Raw genomic sequence first — 6,346 nt, 5'->3', positions numbered from 1 at the left:
ACACAGTCAGAGATATATTAATAAATATCCTGACGCATCCAAGCTTTATAGTGGCAGTGAATGGGACCAACGAGTATGAAGTTGAAGAAAATGTCTCCATCCACATCCATCCATCATAAACCTACTCCACACGGCTCCGCGGGGTTAATAAAGGCCTTTCTTATGCAAAACAGTGATGTGTTTGTGTGCCTAAAAAAAATCCATATTTAACAAGCTATGAGTAAAATATCTAGCTTCCGCCACAAAACCGCCTTCAGTTTACAAAGTAAGTGTAAAACACTCACGCAGTGCAAAAAGCTTACGGTATGTCCTACACCTTCCCTATTAAACTTACGGAAAAAGCGTTACTAACGTGATGCCAGTTCCGTTTTTTTCATAACTTGAATTCGTAAGGGTGTCTGTCTGCAGAAGCTACATATTTTACTTCATAACTTTTTTAAATATGGATTTTTTTTACACAAATGCATTGCTTCACCTTCAGAAGGCCTTTATGAACCCCACAGGAGCCGTGTGGAGTAATGTTTTATGATGGATGGATGTGGATAGCAGTTTCATCAGCTTCATACTCGTTGGTATCACTCACTGCCATTATAAAATTTGGATTCGTCAGGATAATTTATTAATATATCCTCTCCGAAAGGTTTTTTTTTTCATTTTGAAAGTGAACTAATCATTTAAAAAGTAATTCACATTGTGATGTATCTGGCTGCCAAAACAGAAAGCAATAATGTCAAAGCAATTTTAAACTTACCTCAGGAAAGATATTTAATGAATTATATAAAACTGATATGATATGACTGATATGAAACATTTTATCAAGATAATTTTTTTCCGTTTCAATCAGCCCTATGAAACACAAAGAGTGTAAACTCACATGAAAATGAAATGAGCACAGCACGCCTGCAAATCAAATGTATTTTAAAAAAATTTTAAAATTGTGCCTTTCAGAAATCAGGTATTGTTTTACTTGTTTAACTTGTTTAAAGAAATATTACAATTATAATAAAAAAAATATATAAATTCTGTGAGTTATACAAAGCATATTTGTTCAATAAAAACTGTGAAGAGAACAGAATATTGTGCAAACTCCCAAATGAAAGATTGTGGGTTAAGGCTGTGGTTTTGTCGTCCTAACAATCCTCCCCACTCTTTCTGCTCACCTGCCGAACTCAGAACTGCATTTACAATTTTCAAGGATTTATCCTGACAAGAAACCTGTAAATACAAAAAAAAAAAAAAAAAAAAAAAAAAAAAGATTTGTGATCATACACTATGTAGCATCATCTCTTATAAGTCATGTCACAATAGGGATAAGCTCTAAATATTCATTTATGCCAAAAGCCCACTGGTGTTACTAATGGAAATTAATCTGTAAGGAAAAGTGTACGAATGAAGTGAAATTTGTTGGAGCCTAGTCGTCTGGATTTTTTTTTTTTTTTTTTTTCCAAGATGGAGTCTCATGAACCTCATAACATCCCTCCCGACTGGTGTTAAGTTGGGTTAGTTCACCCAAAAATTAAATTATGTTGTTTTATTACTCGCCCTCATGTCGTTCTACACCCGTAAGACCTTCGTTCATCTTCGGAACACAAATTAAGATATTTTTTATTAAATCCGATGGCTCAGTGAGGCCTCTATAGACAAAAATGTCATTGAACGTAAATCTTTTGTTTCAAATCACTGATTCGAAACAAAAGATTTGAAGGAGTTTTTTTGAAATCACCCATCACTAAATATTGTTGAAAAGTCGTTATTTATCGTTTTTTAGGCGCACAAAAAGTTTTCTCGTCGCGCTATAATATAAAGATTGAATCACTGAACTCACATGAACTGTTTTAAATATGTTTTTAATACCTTATGGATCTTTGAGAAGGTCAATGAAAATTGCTGTCTATAGAGCCCATCACTGAGCCATCGGATTTTACTCAAAAATAACTTAATATGTTTGTAACCGAAGATGATATTATGACGGGCAGGGATATTGTTGCAACGGGGTGGCGAAACGCCGGGCATACTGGAGAGCCCACAGCCCTGCAGAGTTCAGCTCCAACCCGCTAATTAAACTCGCCTGTCTGTAGCTTTCTAGTAACCCTTCAGACCTTGATGAGCTTGTTCAGGTGTGTTGTTTAGGGTTGAGAGTTCTTCACAAAATGGCAGTTTGTGGTTGTTTTTCGCGGTCATTTCGTATTACTGTAACATGTCGCAGACTACATTGAAAGAGTACTGTTACACAGCTTATACACTAGTAAAATGTGAGTATAAACCTTGAATATCGAAATCGCGATCAGCTATTCTAAACTAACATTAAATCTATTAGATAGAATTAGCTAGAATGTCTGTATGCATGAAAATATTAATATTATTACTCACCCGATGAAGCACGGTTTCCAGGTGGCAGAGAAGACATGATGTTTCCGACATTACAGGACAAAACTCTTCAGAAATAAGAGTTTTTAATGAATAGCACCCAGTCCTGAATTATTTTTATGTAGAAATAGGCAGTTTTACCTGCGAAATTCGGTGTGGTGTTTTTCACGGTCAGTTTGCACTGCTGTATTTTGATTTACAGTAATTGATAATTTCCCAGAATGCACTGAAATTCTACAGTAACATACTGTCAACCGTGTACACAGTACTCAACTGTTGAGAATACAATATAATACTGTGAAAACAACCAAATCTACAGTAAACACCACTGTAACACAGGCTTATACAGCAGGGATAGGCAACTCCGGTCCTGGAGGGCCACTGTCCTGCAGAGTTTAGCTCCAACCCTAATTAAACACACCCTGAACAAGGGCAATCAGTGTTTTCGGGATTACTAGATACAGGCAGGGGGAGTTTGTTATGAGGGCTGAAGCTAAACTCTGCAGGATAGTGGCCCTCCAGGACCGGAGTTGATTTATCCCTGTTATACAGCAAGAAACTGTTGAGATTAACAGTATAATACTGTGTAAACAACAGAAATCATTTACAGTGTATGGTTTGAAGGAAAAGAGAACTTTTAGGTGAGATAAATAAATAAATAAATAAATAATATATATATATATAATATATATATATATATGATATATATATATATATACTATATATAATATTTTTTTTTTTTTTTTTTTTAAAAAAAATGGCCCTCTCCACCCCTCAAATGAAATAAATAAATAAAATCCTCTCACAAGAGTCACCTAAGAGAGAAAATTTTCAAAAATGAAATTCAGGTCCTGAATAAATGTCTTAAAAATCTTGATGGCGCATAAACTATAATAATTCTACATGATAAAAAGAAGGCTTTAAAAAAGATCGATATCGGTGTTCGGATCGGCAGATACTGCCGATCCACCCTCCATGCATCGGTAGCCCACCTCGATTGCTATATTGGTAGGCGCTGGACCGCAAAATTTAACCACCCATAACTCTCGAACCCTGGTAACTATCGATGTGGGGGTGGTCCTCATTCAAAAGAGGGCCTATAGACGTATACTTGATTCACATTCAAGAGGGTTCCTCAAACGTAAGGGATCCCCCCAAATTTGTGCGGATTCGCCGCCTGCAGTTATTGCGATATGGTCATGACAGGCTGTGAGTAAACTAAAAGATTTACTAGCCAATGGCTATTCAATTGCCAAGGTGTCCATAGCCTACTTTGTTAATTTGATCCACTACTTCACATAGAAAAAAAAGACATGCCAACTAGTTAACTGACCTGATGCAGACACATGGCACTTAAACAGACTGATATTGTCCTTGGTGGAGCGAGGTTCACATAAGGGTACGTAAAAATAAGTGGAGCAGTCTCAAAATCTGCCCCAATGGCTCTCACAATTAGAGCGTGCTGCAGTTCACCCTTTTCACCACAGATTTATTTTTGGGGCGCTGTTGAGCTCAGGAGGTCTCAAGCACCGTCTGCCCTGCTTAGTATCTTGTATACATGGATTTTAATACTGCTTACTTTACCATTTAAAATAGTCTAGAAAATCCAAAACATATTTGTTGCAGGATGCTGAACACATTTACAATTTATTATTGGTTCAGTTTATATAGAGGTTTATGTTTTGAATGAATATTTTGGTGGGGCTCTGCCCCACCTGCCCATATAATGGAGCCGTGCCTGGATCAGACATTAGATTAAACAAGTTTACTTCTATGTTGTGACAATGCATTGTGAGATGTATGCATAATCTAAAAGCTGAATAAATTGATGTGTGGTTTGTTAGGATAGGACAATATTGGCCGAGGTACAGCTATTTGGAAAATATCTGGAATATGAGATATTTATTATAATCATAATCCGTATATATGCATTTCTTAAAGGTGCATCTAATGAGGAGATGGTGAGCACTGGACATGACCAACTGGCTCATTGTTTGTTGTGGTAATTAAATCAAAACTCTTTCAAAATGCAGCTTTTCCCAAAGCATTGGGAACTTTTAATAACTCCCCACGCTCCAACTTCTCCCTGATGCTCTGCATGGTCAACTGTCACCAGTATGCTAATGCATGCATATATGCGTTGCGTATTGTGTAGGCAATGCAGCCTATAATATTTATAATAGCCTATAATCATTATAACAGTATTTCATATAGTAACCTATGTGTGCTCTGCGTGTATATGGGCACAATAAAAGGAGAGAAGCTAAATGAGCCTGAGCCCGATCTGTTAAAAAAATCATAAATAAATAAAAAATTGCCCGAGCCCTGCTCGAATGGACTCAGCATGTCGCCCCTGTCTGGCTTGCAGACCTCTACTGTAAACCTGGAGCTACGGTAGCCTGTCAATTCAAAAAGGCACAGCGCTTTCTGCAATTGGGTCGGATCGAGGTGGGATCATATTCACACCTTAAACGAATCATACCAGAGTTTGTTTGGAACCGAACCGAGACCACCTCTTCAGCTGGGTCTCGGTTCGGTTGTTGGGGGAGTGCACCAGAGTGCGATTGCTGTATTCACACCTGCCAAAAAGATCCACAGCAAAGGGGGAAATGAACCAGAGTTCGTTTCAATCGAACCAAACAAGACAGGTGTGAATACACCCTTAGTCACGACTGTGAGGACGAGAATATTACAGGTATTTACTGACCAGATTCAAAAACTGTATTTCTCTATTTACAGAAACAACATTTCTAACCGTTTGTATTAAGCCAGCATCACAACAAAACAACAAAGAGCACGGTAAAACTAATCTTCTTCCTCTGAGGTTTAATGGTGTTTGGCAAACAAACATATATGTTTAGTGCCACCCACTGGACTGCAGAGTGAAGTGGCTAGAGGAGGGAAATAATACGGGGAGATTTGTTTTCTCATGTTGGCCAAAGTGCTTTCCAATAAAAAGAAACATAAAATAAATGTCTTAGACAAGTCCATCAAATATACACCAACTATCTCACATCAAATGCCCGGCAAGTAAGTGCCCCTCTTAAAAGTGTTTTAAAATGACCTAATAATGTACATCATCTAATTTCCAGTGGCAGGTCATTCCAGAGGCGAGGTGCCGCAATCGAAAAGGCATGATCTCCTTTTGACTTTAAGCTGGATTTTGGGACCTTTAACAAACATTTTTGAGATGACCTCAATGGCCGAGTCGGAGAATAAAACTGGATCATGTCCTAAATATATCTTAACTGAAAATATCCTGCCTTTACCACAGAGAATCTGAATTTTAGCAAATTGCAACCAACAGCTAGGTCCCCCACTCACTCCTCCTTTTAGAGTAGCTACAGTGGCAACAATGAAGCCCCCCAGCTCAACCAACAAGAATCGCATCATCAGTGAAGCTCCTCCCACAATAATTCAGCAGTAAATGCCGGAATATTCCCATCAGTTTACAAGAGAAGACTAGCATCAAATCATCAGGAAGAGCTGAAATCTGTAAAGACTGAGTTTATTAAAGAGGACAGAGAGAAGATGAGAGATCCAGAACCCTGCAGAATCAAACACATTGAAGATACTGGTGTCTATTTTTATTTCTTATTAATTTTTATTCCAAACTGTCAAAAACACGAGAAGAAGAAAAAGAAGAATCGTGTTCCGACCTGCTGTTTCAAAACAAAAGATTCGCAACATTTTCAAAGTGTTTCGAATCATTTACAAGTGAAAACATGTATTCAGAGCAGCAGTAAGAACAGAAACCTGTAAAGATTACAGAGAGAACACGAGTGACACAGAACCCTTCAGAGTGAAGCATGAGGATACCGAAGAAGAAAGAGCTTGGTGTTTATTCTTAATTAACGATGCTTTGAGACACATGTTGCACTGTACTAATGTTGTCTCTGGTATTATGGTCAGTGAGCATATATATGCGTTCAGGGGGTGTGGCTTTGGACAGCGATTTGCAGGGAGGGTGGGACGTTCA

The sequence above is a fragment of the Cyprinus carpio genome, chromosome B3, assembly GCF_018340385.1.
Source record: "Cyprinus carpio isolate SPL01 chromosome B3, ASM1834038v1, whole genome shotgun sequence".
Taxonomy (NCBI): domain Eukaryota; kingdom Metazoa; phylum Chordata; class Actinopteri; order Cypriniformes; family Cyprinidae; genus Cyprinus; species Cyprinus carpio.
The sequence above is the reverse complement of the archived record's forward strand: the minus strand, read 5'-3'. Positions refer to the sequence as shown.